The sequence below is a fragment of the Cupressus sempervirens genome, chromosome 9 (genome assembly GCF_028749045.1).
Source record: "Cupressus sempervirens isolate cs-2001-9-10 chromosome 9, ASM2874904v1, whole genome shotgun sequence".
Lineage (NCBI taxonomy): Eukaryota > Viridiplantae > Streptophyta > Pinopsida > Cupressales > Cupressaceae > Cupressus > Cupressus sempervirens.
In genome coordinates, this window is record NC_143126.1 from 584,422,361 (window position 1) to 584,447,849 (window position 25,489).

General features: G+C 35.9%; 1 pseudogene; it reads left to right on the forward strand.

The window, feature by feature from the left end:
* The first annotated feature begins 24,457 nt into the window (after positions 1-24,457).
* Positions 24,458-25,489, forward strand: part of LOC149540028 (uncharacterized) — a 38,954-nt pseudogene continuing 37,922 nt past the window's right edge.

The following is a 25,489-nucleotide window of genomic DNA, read 5'->3' on the forward strand; positions in this document are numbered from 1 at the left end:
GAACCATCTCCATACACCATGAAGATAACCAAGAACTCCATGAGTCCTCAAGATCTGACCATCTTCACACACCATGAAGATAACAAGTGCACCATGCAAATGCCAAAGACGCTTCTACAGCAACAGGATCTAAGACAAACCTCCAAAATCTACAAACACTCAATAAATATATCAATGCCAACAACTCCCACTCAACCGTGGTACCAAGTCACCTATGGCATCATAAAATCCATCTCCTATATGAAGATCCAAATCAAACCAGGAACTAATCCTGTACTGTCACCCTATCACTGTCACAAGCTCTCACTAAATCGTGTATCCAAGCTATCCATGAAATAATGATGAAAACCCATCTTCTAACCATGAGAATCAACCAAGGTATCAAACCATCAAAAAACTCAAAGTGCACATCATGAGCTCCTCAAAAGAAACCAAATAACCATGATCCTCAACCAAGAAGATATACCACCATAACCAAATCAAAAAATCCAAGCTAATGAACATCAAGGATGTACCTATATAACCAATCATGTCATGCCAAAATCCATGGCACCATAATCACATCCATGAACCGAGCATCTGGCTCTCAAAGTGTCCAACCTGTTAGCATAAAATAGTCAACCACAATCCTCCACCATGACTACACCTGGTAACAATATCTCATCCCTTCTACATGAAGATAAAATCATGTGACTCAGGGCATAGACAACCCAAATCCAAGCCACCAATCTGAATATGCATCAATAATGAAAGATCAATGGGCAAAGACAACCCATAACCAAGCTATAAATGCAACCTGTAAGTATAGACCGCTTACAACACTGCACAACTTGTAGACCCAACAAGTCATCATGCATATCCAAATCCAAACACTGATAACTATATCATCATGAGACCAATCTAAAATATGAACTGAGTATACAATGACATCAAATCTTAAATCTCCAATGCCATAAACTCACAATGTTACCATAGTCAAAATATACCTATAAACTGTTTAGATCAATATACCAATAAATAAATCATGCCAAACCTGCACCAAATCTGAACCAATGTGTAGAGCTCTCCAAGAGATTTCCATTGACTACTCAAAGTCCAAAATCCGACTCCGTATGCCCAAGTTATGCCCTAATCCGTGCTCAAAATAAATAACATCTGACTTTAGGGCTCTGAAAACCTAACAAAATTTTAAAATAATAGAACCAAACCTACACCATCTTGTAGTGCTCTGAATTAGCTTTCCAACACCTATAAGAACTCTGAAATCCGATATTCTGAGAGAAAGTTATGGTCATTTTACTAAGACAGTCTTTTTACCATTTTCAGCACGATTTTTCATTTTTTATTTTTTCAGTGACGAAAATTCCGACGGGATTAAATTTGACGGCCATCATGGGCTGAAACCAAAAAACTCTTTCATTTCCTCTGAACATGGCCAAACTAGGGCATATTATATATCAAATTTTATGGAAATGTCGACCCGGATCCAATGGTGAGGTTTTTTTTTTTTTTACTCAGGAGGTCATTTATGCAAGCTACCCCCCAAAACCCTCATTTAAATGAAACATCCGAAAAAATATTTTTGTCCAACAATTTCACATGCCCAAATCTTTTAACATCCCATCATAACAGCAAACCCAAAACCCTCAGATCTGCAATAAATTATTCATATATCTTGCCCTTTCTTTTATCCTCTCATGCATTCCCATGGACTCAATCTAGGGTTACAATAATAAAACCATAGCTCTAATACCACTTGTAAGGAAACTTGGCAATAAAGAATATAACCGTTTCCACATAATCCATAATAGATCTGAAATAATCACGAAATTAAAAATCCACATGCAAGAGAATAGACAACATACCCATAAAATGTGACACAAGATATACCTTGGGAAACCCTCATTGAGGGAAAAACCCAGCCTCCAAAAGCATCCATCATCATATATTATTCAGCAAAAATACCATTTCCATACAACCATGGAAGCCTTCATGGCCATAGCCACAACCGAGCAAACTATGTGAACAAGCATGAATCCACACATCCCATGCCATGCTTTCAACCTTCACAAATGCTCCCTTGGCTAACCTGTCAAGCCTTGTCCCGCTCGACTCTTGCCTTTTGTCTTCTCCTTGTCACTCTCTCTTTTTCTTCTCTATACAACAACTACCCTTGTGGCTGCTTATATAGTAGCAAGTCCCACAAAACCACCAAGTGGTATTACATAAACCATGTGCTAAAACCATGTGCTACCTAACCCACTGACCCCACATTTAATATTGGGCATTTAATTCTTTTCCCCCAATATTAAATAATTACATGAAATATTATCACAATGTTACAATACAACTCATCAAGAATATTCCATGGGAATTTTTACATGTTGCACGTCCATCTACGTACAACATTACATAATATAAAATAAAATAATAAAATAACAATATTATGCAATGTGTGCAACACCTATTATCTCAACACATTTTGCCCCTGCTTTGTGCATTCAAAGCACTTCCTGATGTAGATCCACCTGAGTATTTCCTAAGAGTTTCCTCACTCAAAACAACACCGATCACATCATCATATTTTAGGGTACTAGATCTAGGAATAGAATTACTCACCGCCATTACCAAGCCATTCCAGCTTTCAGGAAAAGAACACAAAATCAAGAGAGCCCTAATTTCTTCATCAAAATTGATACCCACAGAAGATAACTAACTAGTAATAGTATTAAACTCATTTAAATGGTCTGCAATAGATTCACCTTCTGCCATTTTCATATTAAATAAATGCTTCATGAGAAATACCTTGTTTGAAGCAGAGGGCTTTTCATACAGTGTCGCTAGGGTTTTCATCAAATCTTCTGTCTTCTTTGCTTTTGTAATATTAAATGTCACCGATGGTGCCAAGCATTACCGAATGCTTTCGAGTGCCTTTATGTCCAAAAGATCCCATTCAGCCTCTGACATAGTTCCCTAATTCTTGGCTTTGCCTTCCAACGACTTCCATAAATCCTTTTGATATAGACAGTCTTCCATTTGCATCTTCCATAACTGGAAGTTCTGCCCATTAAACCTGTCAACCCTTAGCTTACCCTCATCTACCATTGCTCCCACTCAACCATGAGACCCCCACTCAACTGTGAAAATTTCTTGCAGAGGATAACTGAAAAAACAACTAGGCTCTGATACCACTTGTTAGGATAAACCACAGACAGAAATAAAAACTACATGCAAATTTAACCAATAACAGAAAATAATAGATCACACAGAAATGAACACAAGGCACCAAGATTTAATGTGGTTCACCCAATCCTTGGGCTATGTCCACCAAACAGCAAGTCCGATCTTATTACAATCCAGTGATTACAACCTGATTACAATCTGTAATCCCTTACAGCTCAATACCGCCGCAAGAACCAATTTCGCATCACAACATAATGAAAAATACCCAACCTTAAACCCTTTTATACAAGTATTAAACTACTTTAGGGTTATAACATGTTAGCCATAATTAGCCATAACTTTAGTGGCAAATCTACGAGTGGCAAATAGTACCAAAACGATTGACGAATAGTACCAAAAAAAATTTTCACCCTACTAATTATGAAGTATGTACAGTACTTTCCTGATCAGTCACCACAATCTAACAATATAATGTTATATTAATAAGGTTGTGTAGATGTTTAAAATCGGCCCTAAAGACTATATTAATTTATTAATATGACTAATGACATTGTAATTAATTATTAATTAATTAATTATATTGCTCACATTCTTCTACTTATTTAATTAAATTATTTGAATTAAATGAGTTCATTCTCCTAAGTATTTAAATTTAATTTAAATACTCCTAGCCTTAATGTGTTAAATTAATTTAATACATGATCCTCCATCATCCCCTTTTTTAAATAAATTTTTTTTATTTAATCCTCACATCCTATTAATTCCTCTAAACCCATGATTAAATTAAATCTCATTTAATTTAATCTTAAGCCTAACCTAGAGCCTAGCCTATAACCATCATTTTCATCCTCTTAAGCCTACTTCTTCTCTAATCCCACTTAATCATCATAATCTCCTTCTTAATCCCCCTCATTAACCTAAGAGTGTTCTCACACATGTGTGAGAAGGCATGCCTACACACTCCCCTTTGCGCTCTTGTCTCACACTCTTCTTCTCGAGTTTTCTCACACATGTATGAGCAAACTTTGAATTTTTGACTACTTGCATCGCTTGCATGTCACCTTATGTGGCACATACATGGCTGCCACCTCACCAAGGCCTCCCTCAAGCCTATAAATAGAGGCCTTGTCTCAAGCATTTGCATCTCTCATTATTGCATTGTTACTATGTTGGTTTGAGATTTGAGCTTGCATCATAGTTTGAGCTTTCATAGTAGCATTCATAGTAGTTTTCATGGTGATTTTGAGGTGCATACTAACCATTTGGTAGCTGGTTTAGCTTCTCATTTGCATTATTAGTCTAGTTTGCTTGTATTTTCTCATCTCCATTTTATTTGCATTTTAGTTTAACTTGCATATTAGTGTAGTTTCTCTTTGTTGCATTTCATATCATCATCATTGAATGCCTTCAAGCATGGCTTTCCCCATAGCCATTTCTTGAGGTGTTCTTCATTTCATTGCAGCTTAGGTTCATATTTCATCATTACTCACATTTGCACATCCACTCAAGAGATTCACTACATTGTTGTGTTTGGGAGAGCACACCAAACATAACCCCCATCCTAACAAACCAACAATTCCTCTCATGGGTGCCTTTGTTGAGCTATAGAGGTGGCTAGAGGATTTGGTTTGTTGGCTACTTAGAGTTGCAAAACTGAAGAAAGCATTAGTTAGTTAATGGTCTTTCATTTTGTTGAGTCTTTGATGCATATTTGAGGTTTTTAAACTAATGTTTGTTTGTTGACTCGTGCTCCTAATAGGTCATATTTTCTAGCACATAGGTTGTACCTCTATTTACTCTTCTTTAAAAAGATTATCAATTTTAATGGAGTGATGCATGTCACAAATCTTTTGAACAAATCAAGGATGCATTATCTTCAACACTAATTATTAAAGGACCTAATTGGAATGAGCCATTCCATATCCATATTGATGCTTCAAATTATGCAATAGGAATATTTTTGGTTTAAAAAGTATGGTATTATGCATATTGTTTATTACACTAGTAACAACTTGAGCTCTCCTGAAAAGAATTACATTAGAACTAAACAATAATTCCTTGTAGTAGTTTATGCTATAATAAATTTAGACATTACATAACATGATATCATGTGTTTATCCACAGTGATTATTATGCTAATAGATATTTTATGAACAAGGTTGTTATAGGAGGAAGAATCATTAGACAAGTCTTGTTAATGCAAGAATTTGATATAACCATTATTGACAAAGCGAGAAAAGACAACGTGGTTGCAGATTTTTTGTCCAAAATGATTTTGTAGGGACAAGATGAACTAGTGAATGAGGCATTTCTAGATGAGAATTTGTTTTCTATCTCTATAAAATCATCATGGTTTGTTGATTTGGAAAATTATTTGGTGACAAGAATATGTTCTTCTTATTTTAGCACTAAACAAAAGAATAAATTGGTTAGGGAAAGCTCCAGATATGTGATGTAGTAAAGCTTTAGGTGTCCTTTCAAACTCCAACAATGGATTTGATAGGGCTATCTCAATCCTCCAAGGATTGGTCAGGTAGGATCTTCCAAACACTCCTCCCTTTATTCTCTCTCTCTCTCATAGAGATAAGAAGTCTTCAAATTAGCCCTCACCTCAATCTAGTCTACAGGGCTCTCCAAGATACTCATGTCTCACCAATACCCCCACACCCCTGCTACAAGATCTTTTCCATTCAAGGTGTCCAACACCTTCCACAACATAAAAATAATTTCTTTTTTACCATTATTCAACTTGGGTTTCACTCTTTTCCCTATTCTCACCCAGCAATTCTAAGCTTTACCCAAAACAAACCTAGTACAATTAGCTCTCCTAATCAAGGATTTTGCAAATTCTAAAATTTAACCTGAACAAGGCCCCAAATTTATTTATTTTTGGATACCCTTTTCAAAGAACTATCAGATTTCAAAGAATCCCATTTGGGTTCCATACATAAGTGCCCTAATCTCAAAACTCTCCTTTTTTGGCTTAACTTTAGGGTTCTAACTTGGTTTGCTTTGCTTCATAGTAAGAACTCTTCATGAAACCTCAAAACCAGGCTCAAATCTTCCATACTAGTCTTTATTGTTCATTTAAGGTGCCAAACCTTGTATCTCAACTCACAAGGCCACCCTATGCACATTTTCCCTCTTGTAATGGCTCAACACTACACTTGTTTCACTCATAAATTCACCATTTTGGCATCACAACTAAGGATGAAGGGTTCAAGAACTTATTTACAATCATTTTACCCTCACTCCTATCCATCCACAAAGCCATAGCCTATTAGAGGATGTGGATTGCTAGGAATACATGAGAAGCTTCAAAACCCTAGTTGCTAAGAACGTACAAAATGCAAGAAAATGAATAAAATATATTGTTATAATGTATTGTATAGATTCAAATTAATTCCTTAAACATGTGATAGAAATTCAAGGACTGGATTCAATTAGTTCATCACACAGAGCCAAAAAAACTTGCTTGAAAAGTACAGATCAACACTATAAAAGACACAAAAAATGCTCCAAAACTTGTCTTCTTTATTCCAACCAAAAAATCTAGTGATTCCCAACACATATACCCTCCTCCATGTCATTTTGACATTTCCCAACAAACGTTTTCACTTGGTTATGCATTCTTGACAACTTTTGCAAGAAATTGCAAAAATTGCACTTTGCAACTTTTTAGCAACTTGTTGCACTATTATGCAATTTAACTCCAAATAGGTATGAAATGATCCCAAATCATGTCTAAATACTAAAGATGAAAAAAAGTGATCAAATCCAACCTTGATTCAACCTTTGACCAAATTTTGACTATGTTAGACCAACCTAGAACAACTCAGATAATCAAGCACTAGTTGATCTTTTGGCCTCCAAATGAGTTCACCAACCTATCAAACTATTCCATTAAGGTCTCTAAGCTCAACCTATCTAGTTTTGTTTCCCTTAGAGTTTATTACACCACAAAATTTATGATTCTACTATCTAAACCCCTTATCTACCATGTGCTCCTGGCGTACAAAAGAACTCATGTCCCATGAGTTGTTGGATCAACAACTATCTGCCATGCTTGATGATGTCCAATTCAGTCATCCGAGTGGCTTCAACTTTAGGAAAACCTTCCCACTTAACTAATTAGTCTTTTTTGACTCCCTTCCTTGTCTTCTTCAACACTTTGGTGTCCAATATCCTTTCAAGTTGCATAGGGTGAGGAGTGGGTACATCAGGGACCAAATCATCTATCTGAGAGTCCTACACTACTTCTTGGTTAGTACCTAATGGTAATCCTTTGTAAGCATACATATCATAGAAATTGAACATAGGTAGATTCCTAAATCAAGTGGTAATTCCAACTCATAGGCATTGGTTTCATATTTATGTAAGACCTTGAGGGGTCCTTTTTATCATTAGCAACTTGGTTGGGTGACCTTTAGGTAAACTCTCCTTTCTGAGATAAGCCATGACTAATTCTCCCATCTTGAACTTGACTTCTCTTCTTGACCTATATTCTCTTTCCTTATACTTATCAACACTCTTTTGAAGAGCTTGTTTTACTTGATCATGAATATCTTTAAAATGTTCAGCAAAGTTCTCTTCCAAGGAACTCATTTTCTCCATATTTGTGGTGTCCCTTAGGTCTAGTACTCCTCTTGGGTGGTAACCATAATAAGTCTCAAAAGGAATTATATCAATACTTATATTTACCGAGTCATTATAGGCATATTCTACCTACCCTATACTTAGATCCCAAACTTGTCCATGTTGTTTGGCAAGGGTCCTCAACAAATTACCTAGTGACATATTCACTAATTCAGTTTGACCATCAGATTGAGGATGGTAAGATGAAGAAAATGCAATATTAGTACCAAGATTTTTCCACAATGTACTCTAGAAGTGGCCAACAAACTTGGAATCTCTGTCACTAAAAATACTAAGTGGAAAACCATGGATTCAGACAATTTCTTTAAAGAAAAGACCTGCAATATAGGAAGCATCATTGGTGCTCTTGTATGGAATGAAATGATCCATTTTGCTAAATCTATCCACTACAACATACACATTGTCATAGCCCCCTACTTTTTTAGGCAACCCCAATACAAAGTCCATACTAAGAAATTCCCAAGGCCTAGATGGGATGACATGAGGTTGACAGAGCCCAACATTGGATGATATTCCTTTACCCTTTTGACAAATTCCACATTGTTCCACAAAATGTCTGACATCTTAGCACATTTTAGGCCAAAAATATGTCTTGTTTACCTATTCCAATGTCTTTTCATATCCAAAGTGTCCTCCAAGAATACCTTGGTGTTTCTCTTTGATAATTTTGGTCCTCATAGACCCTTGAGGTATACATAATTGTGATCCTTTAAATAGTAGTCCATCTTGCAACAAATAATTAGCATAATCCACATGGAATACATTAGAAAAATTAGAGAAAACCTTATATGCTTTTGCACAATCTTTATCTGTGACATACTGCTCCTTTAGTGCCTCTAAACACACACTATGTAATTGGCTTATTGGAGTGCCAACACTCTTATTCTAAGGGCATCAACTACCTTGTTTGAAGTACCCTTCTTATGTTTTATGATGAATATATAGGCTTGCAAGTCCTCTACCCACTTGAGATGCTTCTGATTCAACTTGTCCTGCCCATTAAGGAAACTTAAGGCATGGTTGTTTGTATAGATTATAAACTCCTTGGGAAGGAGGTAATGTTTCCATTTCTTTAGTGACTATACCATAACATACAATTCTAGATCATATGTGGAATACTTCTATTTAGATTCATTAAGTTAATATGAAAAGAAAGCTATAGGATGGTCTTCTTGACTCAAAACTGAACCCATGGCCAAGTTACTAGCATTACAGCCAATTGTAAATGTTTTATGAAAATAAAGTATTCTAAGGATGGGTAAGTTAGCTACCCTCTTCTTCAAATACTCAAAGCTTTCATCATCCTTAGGTTTCATGCAAACTTGCATTTAACTCCTCCTTTAATGGTGTTCAAGATAGGTGCCATGACATGATAAAAGTTTCTAATGAACTTCCTATAACATGATGCGAAGCCATGGACACTTCTGATATCTCCAATTGATTTAGGTGTAGGCCAATTCAAAATTGCCTCAACCTTAGACATATCCATCTTCAAACAACCCTGTGATACTACAAAGCCAAGGTAAACCAATTCAGTTTTCATAAACTCACATTTATCCATATTGATCATCAACTTTTCTTGATGTAACTTGTTTAAAACCATGTCCAAATGCTTCAAGTTCTCCTCCTTAGTCCTTCTAAAAATCAAAATATCATCAAGGTACACAATTACAAAATTGCCAATAAATTCTATCAATACCTCATTCATTAACCTCATGAAGGTACTAGGTGCATTGGTCAACCCAAATGGCATCACCAACCATTCATACAAACCCTCATTGGTCTTAAAGGTCATCTTCCACTCATCTCCAGGTCTGATCCTTATTTGATGATAATATGACTTCAAGTCAATCTTGGAAAAGTACCAAGCTCCTCCCAAATAATCCACAATATCCTCTATCCTTGGCATTGGGAACCTATACCTTATTGTAATCTTGTTGATGTCTCTAGAATTAGTGCACAGCCTCCACTTTCCATCTTTTTTAGGAGCTAGTATCGTAGGCACTACACAAGGGCTTAAAGTCTTCCTAATTAACCCTTTGTCCATCAATTCTTGCACTTGTTTACTTATCTCTACATTTTGAGAAGGAGGCATTTTATATGTTGACTTATTCGGTAAGATTGACCCTAGTATAAGATCTATTTGGTGACTTATGTCCCTCATGGGTGCCAAACTATTTGGTATCTCATTGACCATTTTGATCTTGATATTTTTCCAATTAGTGTCTGCACATTCCAAGGTAGTTTTGTAACCTTTCCTTTCTTGGGTTCTTCTTTTTGGTTTTCAAACTATGGCATACCCTTCTTGTATTGGTTCAGTCTTAAGAATTTTGAGGAATTCCTTCCCACTCAATAGCATGACATTAAAACCTAAGGCCTTGTCCTCTACCACATCTGTTAATGGATACATCTGAAACTTCCAACCTATTTTAGTGATGACATAAGAGTTTTTTTTTCCCATCATGCATTGCCTTGACATCATACTGCCACGGATGTCCTAGGAGAAGATGGCAATCATCCATTGGTAGCACATCACAAAGAACCTTGTCCTTATACTCTCCAATTTCAAATTCTACATAGGCTAGCTCATCTACAAGCACTTGTGGACCCTTGTTAAGCCAAGATACCTTATAGGGAGTAACATGAGGTAGTCTTTTCAACTTAAGCTTTTCTACCATTTCAAGAGACACAATATTTTCAGTAGAACTTGAATCTACTATTATCTTATATACCTTCCCATAGGATTTGCATTTGGTTTTGAATAATGTCTTCCTCTGTGGTGGCTGTTTGAATTGGGGTACCTTCAACAATGTTCTTCTTAGCATTAGGATTTCTCCCTCTTAGATTGGTCCAGCTTTGCCCATAGGAGAAGCAACACTACTAGCCTCATCTTCTTGCACAAAGGTGGTTTTTCTCTCCATTTTTTATGAGGAGTTCTTTTTTGGACATCTTCCCATAATGTGTCCTATTTGACCATAGTGATAGCATTTCCTAGTGAACATAGTAACTCCACTCCTACCAAATCCATCAAACCTGCCTCTTGATGAACTCCTAAATCTATAGTTACCCTTACTAATTCTTACACTACTCCCTCCACTTCCTTCTGGTGTCACATTCTCCTTGTTACCACTATTAGGTTATCCTCTACCAAAGAAACCTCTTCCTCTAAAACCTCTCTAGTTTCTACCTCTTCAATTTTGCTCTTCTTTCCTTCTCAACTTTGTTGGAGTTGAGGAAAGCCAACTCCGAAGACGCCAAGATCACCTGCATGCGAACCTGTCAAAGAGAAGCCATAGAAGGGGAGGAGCATGGAGCACGGGCAAAAACCCTAAACGGACATGAGAGCCAAAAATGCAAACACCATAAGAAATGTATTTACGATAAGAAATGGCTTCACAATCTGTTATAATGAGAGAGAGCCCGAATATATAGAGCTCATGGAAGCTTGTAGAACAAGCTATAAGATAAGTGTGACAACAAGAAGGGAACAAACTCCCGTGTTGTCACAACATGCATTAAATATGAAATATTAAATAAATGCATGACCTAAGTAAACTTAAGCAATAGAATAAATAATTAAATATTAATTATTTACTCTAACACCCCCCCTTAAGTGCAACTTAGGGAAATGCCTTAAGCTCACAAAACTAAGATGAAATGCATAATGGGTCCCGGCAACGAGGCCATTTTAGGTACCCAAGTACAATGCAAGAAAAATGAAACCTCTGTAAACGGGGAAAGAGAGAAAACCACATGGGAAAAACCCTCCCCTAAAAAGAGGTAAGAACCCAGTGAAGAGCGGAAGAAGTCTCCAACTAGGGAAAATGTCCCCTAAATCAGGAACAATGAATGATCATGAAGAAGCAGCATCACTGAAGCATGAAGAAGTCGCAAATCTGCCAAACTGCTGATCTGAAGAAACCTCCATGGAAGAAGAAGGCACGAACCGAGCATGTCTATATGGTAGATGATCCATCTCACCGAAATGCATAGGTAGCCAGCCACTGCAATCGCCTTGTATGTAGGATCAACCACTGAATACATAGTTCACACTATCGAACCATCGAACCACGGATGCATTAGAACACAGCATAATCCCCCCTTAATGCAGACGGGGTGTGATGACAGGCAACTGAGAAGGTGAGCCAAAACTTCTGCAAAAGAACCAAGAACGAGGAAAGAGGAAAAGAAGTACAGACACCGATAAAGACACGGTCTAACTGACTTTGCATGGGCTAATGTCGTGGAAGGGACACTCACTTGACAAAGGGAGAATGCCTAAAATAGCAAACAAATAATCCCCCCCATGGTGCTTTATGAAATAGTGCAAGTACAGCTGACTCAAAACAACGTTCATGACTCCCAGAATGTAAAAGTGACAGTTTATCTCAGTGCGAAAAAGAAAGTGCTTCAAAAGGATAGCTACAATGATCAGAACTGAAAAAGAGCTAAACCAAAAGAAAGTACAGCCGAAAATAAAGCAAACCATGCCAAGAAAATGATCCTCGGGCCTAAAACACTCAAAATATCAACCATAGAGCAAAAATGCCAAAACTATGAGAGAAAGAGAAGAGGCCAAAAGTGAGGAAAAAAGATGACAGTTCTGAAAAATACACAGAACCAGCTTTCCAAAAATATAAAGTTTTCCAAGAACAGACATGGGATGCAAAAGATATGCATGCCGGAGTCAAAAATAGGACTTTGGACTTTAACTGAAAAAACAAGTAATAAAAATGCATCAAAACCTAAAAATACCTACACCAAAATCTCCGTCTTGGAACCAGCTTTTCGGCGCTTCTTTCGGATCGGAAAAATACCTCCGTATGCAAGAGTTATGGCCAAAAAACCACAAGTAGGTCCAAAAGAGAACTTGAAGGAGAGTGCAAGCAAGGATGATGATGCAGCGCTGACGTTAGCAAGTCAGGCGATTAAATTTGACGGCTTGGAAGCTGTCGCCGCAAAAAGAAGTGCCACGTGGCAGTATGGACGATGACGTGGCAGGGGCCACGTGGCGCCCATGCCACGTGTCAAACTGAAAAACTACTGACTGTGCAGTATTGACCACGCGACCGTTGTCCTGTCAAAACGCTGATTGTACCTGCAGAGCTGGCATGCTACGTAGACGAGCGGAGGCTTAGGCAGAGCGGCACAGAGCAGAACTGGGGGAGGAGCAAAACCGCCGGCGGAGGTGGCCGCAGTGGCGGCGAGCTGCCGGTGGAGGTGGAGACAGGAAAGGTGCCGCCGGAGGAGGCGCTCAGGCGGAGCCGCCCGTGACTGAGGAGGTGCAAGCGGAGCGCGGGCGGCCGCCGGGTGGCGCGGTGGTGGCCGCTCGGCGGTGCGCTCTGCAAATTTATTTTTTTAAATGCTGAATCGTCCGTACATCCGTACGGAAGTGCCTCCAGCCAAAAAATTTTTTGCCTCCCAGAGCTCTGTCTCCAAAATCGACAAGCTTTATATGAATCCTGACTGCAAACGGCCTTCCGGATCCAATGGTGATGTCCGTTTGGGCTGAAAGTGCTCCGAAAAAATGCTGATCCCCTGATTTGAAGAAAAATTGCACAAACAAACTAGGGTTTGTGACTCCAAATCACGGCTTCAAAATTTCTTCAACGAAGCTGCAGCAGGAAGGCTCTGATACCATGTTGGAGTTGAGGAAAGCCAACTCCGAAGATGCCAAGATCACCTGCATGCGAACCTGTCAAAGAGAAGCCATAGAAGGGGAGGAGCATGGAGCACGGGCAAAAACCCTAAACGGACATGAGAGCCAAAAATGCAAACACCATAAGAAATGTATTTACGATAAGAAATGGCTTCACAATCTGTTATAATGAGAGAGAGCCCGAATATATAGAGCTCATGGAAGCTTGTAGAACAAGCTATAAGATAAGTGTGACAACAAGAAGGGAACAAACTCCCGTGTTGTCACAACATGCATTAAATATGAAATATTAAATAAATGTATGACCTAAGTAAACTTAAGCAATAGAATAAATAATTAAATATTAATTATTTACTCTAACAAACTTTTCCTTTGCTCTCAGAGCTAGTTGGAAACACTTGTTCATTGTATCATGAGCCATAATGATGATTTCATGCTGGATGCTAGTCCTTAGCCCATTCAAATACCTCGCCAATTTCTCATATTCACTTTCTTGTTTCTTGGATCTCAAACTAATTCTACGGAATTCTTTAGTGTATCCACTCACATCAAGATCTCTTTATTTGAAATTTTTTAACTTATTGTACATTTGTACTTCATAATCAATTGGGAGAAATTAGGCTTTAATTCTAATCACCATTCTTTCCCAAGAATTGATCTTCTTTTTGCCTTGGTGGACTATCTCTTCTTGCATCACATTCCACCATATTAATGTTCCTCCTTTCAATCTTTCCTTTTCAACACTCACCTTCTTGTCTTCATCCACTTCTTTAAGGTCAAAGAGGATATTCAATGCATCAATCCAATCTAGTAGTTCTTGACCCTTCAAACTTCCATTAGATGTTGGTAAACTATCAAAATGGTCTTTGTTTAATGACTTTAGGACATCTACGAACATCGTGCGCTCCTTACTAGCTTCAACTACTGCTAGTGTAGAGGAAGTACCTTCTTCCTCTCCTGGTTCTTTTTCATTATCTATTACATCACCCCATTTAGTGATATTACCCTTTTCCTTGCCTTTATTCTGCTCACCCTTCAACTCTTGCTTTTGAGTGTCTAACATTTCTCAGACAAGTTGCTTGACAACATCCATGTTAATAGCCTTTGGATGCATTCTTTCCACCTCAGTTTCCCTTGAAAACACTAACTCTTCTATGTTTGACATTTCTAATCTACTTATGTTCAAGAAACATAAAGCAATTAAGTAACAATGCCATAACACAATATTTGGTAACCTAGAGACCCTCCAAGTCGAAGGTAAAACTAGGGTGGGGATGACACCCATAATGCTTTACTACTACAGTAATAAAGTTGGCATGTTAAGGCTTACAAATTATCACTTATGGTGATCTTACTCAATTAAGAGTAATAAGGATTTTTAGGTCCACCTTGTGAAAGGATTTATACAATACAATCAAGTATATACTCTATTAGAAGTTTTTGCAAGGGACTGTTAAGTCCACCCAGTTAAAGGATTTGGGACTGATGCATCTATTAGGATGAATTAGTGGATTGATCACTGATGTGAAACTTTGATTGCTAATGAAGATCCTTTAAAGTAAACTGGTCACCTAACTATGATAGATGAGTCTCTTCCCTTTATTGGAATGCTTATAGCCTTCAAATAATCTATTCTTCCATATTTTCTAATGTTCTTCAATTACAATTCTTATATATCTCCATTTTGGATAAAAAAATACTTCATACTTATATCCATCCAAATAATTCCTCCAGAGGTTGGCTACAACATAACTAATTACAAAACAATTACCAATTTGGCTCATTATTATAACTCAGGTCCAATGGATTACTCGAACGATGTTGAAGATACTCAGGCAACTCTATCACCTTGGCTAACTCTAGCACTTGACTGATATTGGATGCTTAGTTCATGTTGATCACTTGGTAGACACTTCTAATTCAGTTCAGACTCCTTTGCCATCTTGCTCATTATATTAGAACAAGAATACTTTGCATAACTCGATACTCACTGGAGCTCAGCGGATACTGTCAACTCAGTGGGAACTGTCAACTCGGTTGACACTGCATACTTTCTACAAGGCTAACATTGATAGCTTGGTTCTCTTATGAGTTAGGTTAACGTTGTAGACTGGTAACTCAGTTACTACTACTTTTCATTATGATTAAGTGTTTTCACACTAATTGACAACATATCTTGACATGAGATTAACAATCTCCCCCTTTGGTATTAGTAAAAAAAACACTTATCATGCATAATATCTAAAACCTTTCTTCAGTCAAACTCCCCCTTTGAATATGCTATGTTATGTAGCTCGGTTTGCATTGATAACTATGCAACTCAGTTTGAACTAAAATCTTTGTTTTTGATTTTTCAAAAATTATTTTTGTTTTTCTACATTTTACATATCTTACACACTATACATATTGTCACCTTCATGTGTATAAGTATGTACATATACTTCCTTTATATACTTTCCCCCTTGTATACTATACTTTTCTCTTGATATACTTTCCCCCTTGTTTTTGTTACAAATGCCAAAAATTTACAAGGTTATACCAAAATGAGAAAGAAAATCATGGTGTACATTCAAAATTATAGACAAAGTCTTGTCCTAGTTATCTTGTAACACCTTCAAGATGTGTAAATCAATTTGAAGCTCTGTTGATAACTCAAGCATGTGATCTGCAATTGACATATTTGTGTCTTTGACCAATGTCTTTACATGATTCATTCTCTTTTGCATGGTGTCCATGTAAGGAAGTATCATACTTTGTATATCAATCAATGTTGTTCTTATAGCCTCTTCCATTAGCAATTTTTCCTGAAGATCTATCAAAAATCTGGTTATTGCAAAATGAATGGAACTAGAGCTTGGATTAAGTGCCAACTGATTTGCACTATCCTTCAAATCCATGTCAATTTTGGCCAGTTTCTCTTTTATTTCCTTGGTAAAGTTAGTCAAATCACTTAACTTACAAATAAATATACACCACTATTTACAAAAATTTCTAATGTAGAAATTAAAGTAGACAATTCTACTTGATCAATTGCAATCTTTTGTGCTACATTTTCTAGCACTTTGTTCTCAAACTTCCTTTCAACTTTTATAAGGAGTTTATCCTTCCCATCAGTGTCCTCATTGAACTTATGAATAATATCAATTAATTGATCAATGATAGGGGCTTTATCATTTACCTCTATAGATAGAGCATCCACAAATATTTCTTTGATGTCTTCCAAAATTTTGCTTCTATCTCTTTCAGCCCTTAGTATCTATTGCTTGGCTATAATCTTCCACAATTCTCCCAAAATATCCATTTGCTCAGCAAATAGATTAGATTGGTCCTAGTTTAGGATCACAATCTCCTCATCTAGATCTATGCCATCAATAGTCTTCTTTTTGCCTTTGCTCTTGATTGCTGAGGATGGAATGATTTCTTTACCTTTGTCAACTGAGTCCTTCAATTGTTGTAGCTCAATTAAGACTATGGGATCCTACTTCTCAGTTAACTCTAAGAGAGAGGTCAATGAAGGTGTGATGGTCTTCACTTCACGATTTGTTTGAACTATGTTCAACTCAACAAATTGTTGCTCAAATTCTTCCTTAGGTGGAGTAGAGGGAACTAATGCCATGCCCACTGCAATAATCTTCTTAGCATCATAATCCTCAATTGTCTGAATCTCTAGAAGATCTCCTTCTTTCTTGATATCAAAAATTGTTTTCTACATATTTTTTATGGACTGAAAAACATCTTCTATCATATTGGATAAGATTTGGAAAGCTTTAAATCTAGAAGTATGTCTACCTTCATGATCAAACATTACCTCCTTGATTTCTTTGTTAGAGAGATTAGGCATCAATTTTCTTAAGGTTTACTCTCTTGTGTCTTTTATTGTTTTCATTGCTTTATCCCAATGGTGAGAGAAAACCTTCAATAGGGATTCAGGAGGTTGCCCTATAAGTTTAGAAGGTTCATATTTCCATTTTTTCCATCTTCTCAACCATTGCATCTTTAATCTACTTCTGCTCATCCTTGCTTCTTGTTTCATATTTCAAATATCTACAATTTGTCATTCCACTTTCTTCTTTTAATATCTTCAATCTTTGTTCAAAGGTATGTGGTGACATCTTGAATGAGATGATAGGAGTATTGTCTTCATCGTCATCATCTTCATCATCAAGCTTCAATTTCTTTCTTTGCCTCCTTGTCTTGGTGGTAGTAAGCATAGTAGTAGACCTTGTTGTTCTTGTAATGCCCTTCTAGGGAACCCAAACGAAATTAACTTAAAGATTCACTATGTTTACCAAACTTTTTTTTTAAAGATAATAACATCAACAGATAACATAGCGGAAGCAATAACAACAAGAGATAAAATATAGCGGAAGCATTAACTCACATACACAACATCAACATAAATAGACTACAATTCCTAAGGTTCCCATGACATTGAATCACATTTAAGTTCAATTAATACTAAAACCAATATATAACACATCCACATTAAATAATAACTACAAGTACAAATTCTATTTAAATAATATACAATTACAGGATGCCACTTGGAAATAAATAGAATGCACAGTCATCCACTTTACAAGTCATAGGGTATGAGAGGTTGAAATAATATACATCATAAAATAGATTGCATCATCTGATAGGGTCTATGAAATCAAATACTATACAATAGAGTATAACCATCTAATAGGAATACAAGATCAAATAAAAAGAAACATCTACATAAACACATCTAGCAATGGCATCCAATGGTCAAATCTCAATGGTATAAGAAAATGCACTACCACCCAACCTCATGAAACCCAAAAAGGTCCACTCCCACCGCACTAAGGAGATAGTCTCAAGTCCCAAATAGGCTAACAAACTCACAAGTCAAAACCAACACCTAAGCTCAAGGAATCACCTGAAAGCAAACTATCTCAAAGAGTACCAAGACACAAGTATCAACTAATCCCAAAGGCAACACAGACATGTAGGGAATCTACTATCAAAGTATGCAATTATCATCATATGAACCAACTCTAAGGTTACCCAGTCTATTCTTTTAATACTCTAGACCCCGTAGTAACTCTATGCGGCATTAGTATCCTTCCGTACAGATAAGACATACTAACAAGTTAGCTCTAAGGTTACCATGATAGTCTTTTAATACTTTGGATGTCCTCGTGACTTTATGTGGTACCAACATCTTATTAATTCATTTTAAACCCATTTAATGAAATGTTATCACTTATTAAAATAACCTACGATGGGTTACCCATCAGCCTCTTTAGGGCCTTGGCCTCCATTGCAAATCACTTCCCAATATGACATACGAATAACCTACCCTAAGTTCAGTAAAAGAAAAATCTCAAATGATCATAAACCACACATCAGTTCTTAAACAAGCAGCTAGAAAGAACTAAAATATTAGTGATCATAATCATAGATTCCACCAATACAATCATCGTAACAGGATTGATCCAAAATCAAGTATACATAAACCAAATCCATGTCATAACATGACATCACCAAAAAAAAAATCATTTAATCACCTGAGTCCTATACAAGCAACTGGGAAGCAATCACAGATAATTGATTGAAGACTCAAAAGGTTATACCAAAAAAGTCACACCATTCACTTCAGTTCTACATAAGAGATACTGGAAAGCAATAGCAACCATCTGAACAAATTCTTCATAGAATACACATGACACATTACCATGGTCAGGTATAAAAGATCATAAGCAAAACATCATCATGACATCCCAGAACAAACCCCCAAGCCTCTGGTAAACATCTTGACTGGTCAAAGCTAAGTCGACCTCGAAACCTATAACAGTAAACCACACATTGCATACAATACATAACAATGTAACCTACATAATTCATTAGGTTTTGGAAAACACACAAGTTTAATTTTCACTTATAGGTTTTCAAGTTTTCACTTTCATTTCCAAATATTACAGTTCATAATGTTTTTTATCTCAATTAGGGTTTCAGTTTCCATTTCTCTAGTTACCAAATTCACTAAGGTTTCCGCACTCACTAGAATCTTAAACAGTCCAACAATTCATATAAAGTTATTTAAGCATTGTTTCACAGTTCAATTTGTTATCCAAACATAGGAGTTCAATAAACATACACATAATAGTTTGCATCTTTTTAAAGTATGTCAAATACTAAGGTTTTTCGAATAAGAAAAATTCCCTAGCAATATAAATTACTTTCATATAAAATTGAATCGTCAGGTACAACCCAAGTTTACCAAAGATAACCATTTTTCCCAATTTACAATTATCCATTTGCCTCACAATTATATTGTAACAATACATTAATTAAAATTTTAATTAATCATAATTACAACAATCTCATAAATAAATATTATTATTAAGATTTTGTTAACTAGTAATACTAATAATTATTTAATTAATAATAAAATAATATATATTATATATTATTTATTAATAAATATTTTTAAATTAACTAATATAATAATATTAATAAAATAATAATAATAAATATTTATTTATAATAATATTAATATATTGATTTGTTTATTAGTAATTGTGTGATTTAAATGTAGTGTTATTTTTTCGAGGCTCTGCTTTGTCATTTTGATGTAAACTGCGAATTCATATCCCAAACCCATTCACTCCTTCACGAAATCATTTGCGTATCAGCAGAAAACTTCGCGACAACCCTCTTTGGTAACCAAAAATCAATTTGATGTCCTCTCGCAATCAAAAATAGGGAAAAGCATAACCAGCAAAGCTATCAAGAATAGCTTTGAAACATTTGTGCAACTCCACTCCAGCCGAATCTCAGAAATATGGGAAAATCAATCTCTCCAAGCAAAAGATGGTTGGCAAACAGTGCGGAGTCAAAAAAATCAGACCCGTTTTCAATAGAAGATAGATATCAGAAAAGTAAAAAATCCAAAGGAAAAATCGTATCTTCATCAAATTCACTCTGTGGCAAATTTTGAATCTAACCCTAGCTCTAAATCTAAGAAGGATCTACTCTAGACGGGACTCCAAAATAGCCATATAGGATCTCAGAAGCTAATGCAATCCCTATTGGAAAAAGAATGGGAAATTTTCACATAAATTGGAAGGCTCCATTAAAGCAATCCAGTGAAAAAGAAAAGAAAATCACCAATACGGACAGAAGGAAATTGGTATATATACCTCCGCACTGAAAAAGAGATCAAGCAAAGCATAAAGAAAGGACTCAAGCTGGCCCTAACCTAGTACACACCGAGCTGCAAACATCTGATGAAGAAATTATTATAAGCAACCCCTATAATGAAAATGGATGGAAGGATTGCGAAGATAAAGGCATCTATATATGTTGGAATGGTCCGTCAAGGAAGGGATCCAATCTGGTGAGCATCATTACCAGGAAATGGGGTGACAAGGTAAGTACCCTTAACACTTTTGCAGATAAAATTTGGTTTATATTATGTAGAACTAAACAAGACAAGGAAGAAATTCTGAAATTTGATAAACTATTTTACAAAGGCCATCACATTAAATTTCTAAAATGGCAACCTAACTTTAATAAAAATCACATGAAAAGCCTAGAAGAGATTAAATGGATGGAATGCAAAGAAATCCCATCAAAATTAATGGAAGAAACCACCATTAAAAAAATTGGCAATTCATTAGGAAATTTAATTGGATTTGAAGATAACCCTAATAAAGAAGATAGGATTAGGGTTTTGATTAAATCTGATCAAAATCAACCTATAAATAGGAAAATAATCACAAATCATTCCATATATAAACTAACATTTAAAGTATACATAGGAGAAATCCATAAAATTTTAGATGTTAACTTGACCAAATCTCAAACTATCCAAAACATTAAAAAACAGTTAAACACCAAAAGAAATTTAGGCACTAGGCAAAAAGTAAGGAAACAAATACTGCAACAACTCCAACCTCACAAGAAAAAGGAAAATCTTCAGATCTAAGGCCCCTAGATAGTAAGATGGCAGTATTAACAAATGAAGAAAATGGGGATAAATCAAGGGAGACAGAAGTAGAAGAGCAGATCATTATCAACATTCACTTAACAAAATCAAGAATTGCAAGGATTGTCAGAAAGAAAAAGAGAATATAGAAGAAATGGAATCAAATATAGTTAAATTAAATCATCTTTATCATGAAATCCTACTAATACAAAATGACCTGATCAATCAGAGTTTATTAGCAGAAGAGTCACATAAGATACATAAAGAAAAGAGATTCAAGTATTCGGATCAGAAGGTGCATCAAAAATAAGGGCAAATTAGATGCTAGGAACAAAGGAGAAAACAAAGTCGATACACTTGGGATCAACTGACTTCAAAACAAAAGAGCAAGGGATAGAAAGCAGAATAGAACAAGCTTTAGAAACGAGGCAAGAAATGGATAATACAAATAATGAAAATACGCAAGAAGTGAACATTCCGGTAGCAGATTCAGCACAGTGGAGCAATATAACCATTAGAAAGAAAGGAAAAGGAAAAAAGTATAAATTTTGGAAAACCCCTAGTAATGGAAAAGATATATTTGAATCAAATAAAGAAGTTAATGGTTCAGTCAAAAAAGTAAATCCAAGTTCAGAAGATTTGGAATCCTGGTGGGAAAATGAAGAAGGGCAGAATCCCATCAATATAGATGGCCACAATAAGAATGAGGAACTAAAAGACACCCAAACAGAAACAGAAGAGAATCAGCAAATTAGTAAGCAATTAATCTCATAAATAATCACAGAGGATGTACAAGAAGGGGAGGTCTCTTTAATAATAGAGAAGGTATGGGAAGAACAAAATATTGACAAATTAGGTATTGCTATGAATCAAGAAGGATTGAAAACACCAATTTGTGGGAAATCTAAGCAGAAACGTGGAAGGAAATCACTTAAAGAACTTAGAGAGGCAGCAGGATAGGTTAAGGATCAAACTAAGATCTCTGACATACAGAACAATGGGAAGGGGAAGTTCCTTCCCAAGGAGCAATGAAGATAACAACCTGGAATGCTAGGGGCCTGAATGCCCCCAACAAAAAGCACTTATTAAAGCGTAACCTCAACCTTTTCAACTTAGATATCATACTAATACAAGAAACTAAACTCAATAAAGAAGAAGGATTAAGAATGAGTCAAAAATTGGGAAAATGGACATCAGTATTCCAGCAGTCTCAAGGATAATCAGGAGGAATAGGAATAATTTGGAACCCTCGCCAAGCTAATATGGAACTACTTTCTCTACAAACAAACTGGATGGGAATGAGAGCTAGCAGCACAAAATCAGACCTGCAAACAGTAATTATTAATGTATATGCACCAACCTCAACAGATGATAAACAAATAGTCTGGAATGAGATCAGCTCTTTCCTAAGTTTAATGCCAAGAGAAATAGCCATTATAGGTGGAGATTTCAATGCAATTTCAAGTAAGGAAGAAAAACAAGGAGGGATGAGCCAAACAAACAAAGCCATGGAAGGATTTAAAAATTGGATTTAGAAGGACTCTCTCTTAGACATAAAAACCAAGAATGGAATCTATACATGGAATAATCATAGGAAAGGATTCTGTTATATTGTGGAAAGACTAGACATATTTCTTCTAAAAGGAGAACTAAAGATGAACAGTTTGATAACATCAGATATTTTACCTATGGTAGGGTTAGATCATTTTCCAGTAAAAATGGAAATCAAGGAACAAAGTAAACCAAGTAGAAATCCTTTCAAATGTGAGAAAATGTGGTTTTTAGACAAAAGCTTCATGGAACAGATCAAAAACTGGTGGAAGGAGGATCAGTATGAAGGATCTAAAATGCTTTGCCTGGTCTCTAAACTTAAAAGCCTAAAACATAAGATCCTAAGTTGGAACAATCAATATTTCAAAAATATATTTAAAGAAAAATTAGACATTGAAGATAAAATGAGTAAATTAAATATAGAAATTATTACGAAAGGTATGAATAATGAATCGTATCAATTAGAAAAAGAATGTCTTCTAAAACATGAAGAAATTCTAGTAAAAGAAGAAACATTCTGGAGGCAGAAATCTAGAGAAAAATGGCTCCTTGAAGGAGATCGTAATACAAATTTTTTCCATAACAGCACCATTAACAATAGAAATTATATCAATATAAACAAAATTAGGAGTCTAGAGGGAAGGCAAACTGAAAATCCAACAGAAATAGCAGGAATATTCACTGAATACTTTCATAATTCTCTCAATGACTTTGAATCCTCTAACAAATGTGATCAAGAAGCAATGCTGAAACATATTCCTAAGTTGATCTCGGAGGCAGATAATAAATTCCTTAATGAACCTATCTCCCTCTCAGAGGTCAAGACAACACTCTTTAGTATGAACCCAGACAAATCCCCGAGTCCCGATGGCTTCCGAGCCTTCTTCTTTCAAAAATGTTGGGATATTTTAGGAGAGGACTTATGGAAAGCATTAGAAGCAACTCGTAAAGGAGGTTCCATCTTAACTGAAATCAACCATATGTTCTTAACCCTTATACCTAAAAAGCAAGCAAGTATCAGACCAGTAGATTTTAGGCCTATTGCATTATGTAACACTATTTACAAAGTGTTTTCAAAAATTCTAGCAAATCGTCTTAAAAAATTCTTGCCCAAACTTATCTTGGAAGAACAAACTGGATTTGTCCTAGGTAGATCAATACTTGATGGCATATCAATCATCCAGGAAATCATTCATTCTGCATTAAAAAATAGAGAAGCTTGTATGCTACTCAAACTTGACATTCAGAAAGCATACGATAAGGTAGATTGGAGATTTCTATGCAAAACTTTAGAAGCTTTTGGTTTCTCCAAACAATGGATCAACACTATCTATCAATGCTTATCAACCCCCAAAATTTCTATCCTTATCAACGGCACCTCGAAAGGTTTCTTTAATATCTCAAGAGGCATTAGACAAGGAGATCCCATTTCTCCTTTCCTATTTATCATAATGGCAGAAGCCTTTGGAAGGGCTATTAAAACAGCGCAAGGAGAAAGAAAAATTATCGAGGTTAAAGTCACTAAAGGAGTTGAAAATAATACCCATCAACAATTTGCGGATGACACAATCCTTGCCAAAACAAGCACATTGGAAGAGACGGATCAGATACATCACATCCTAAATACTTACTCAAAGGCATCTGGGCAAATGATTAATGCCGAAAAATCAGAAATCTTCTTTCTAAATACTGAATTGGTAATGGAAAATCTAATCTGTCAAAAATTAGGATTTAGAAAAGGTGAATTCCCATTCAGATACTTGGGAATCTACCTGGATAAAAATAAGCAAAGTAATCTGGGATGGGAGCAAATTATTAACAAAATTGACCATCAAACTGAATCTTGGAAAGGAAGATGGTTAACCAAGGCAGGGAAAGAAACTAAAATTAAGGCAGTATTGATAGCCACCCCTTCTTATCAATTATCATGTTCTTATCTTCCAAAACAAACCAATGCTAAACTAGAAAGTAAACTTCGTAACTTCTTCTGGAAAGGACTGGAAGACAAGAAAAAAGCAGCTTTAGTCAGTTGAGAAAAGATCTGTAGACCAAAAGCAAATAGAGGATTAGGTGTCAAAAACCTCGAATGGCAGAATTAAGCATTAGGAGCAAAACAAGTATGGAGGCTCTACCAAGAAAGCGACAGGAAATGGGCAAAAATTTTATATAATAAATATCTCAACCCTCTAGATAAAACTTCACTCTTTAGAATGAATTCTCCTCCCAAAGGATCGACTGGTTGGAACTTTCTTCTGAACAATAGAAGTTTGATTTCTAAATATCTGACATGGGATATAGGGAATGGAAAGGAAGCTTTGTTTTGGGAAGATTCTTGGAATGGAAATCCTCCTTTGATTAACTCAAACTTCTCCCCTGAAACTTTATTACAACTAAAAACCCTATGGGGCACCAAAGTCAAAGACTATCTAGAGGAATTCAAATCAATTTGGGGGAAAGTATGGAGATGAAAATCAGTTTCAGAA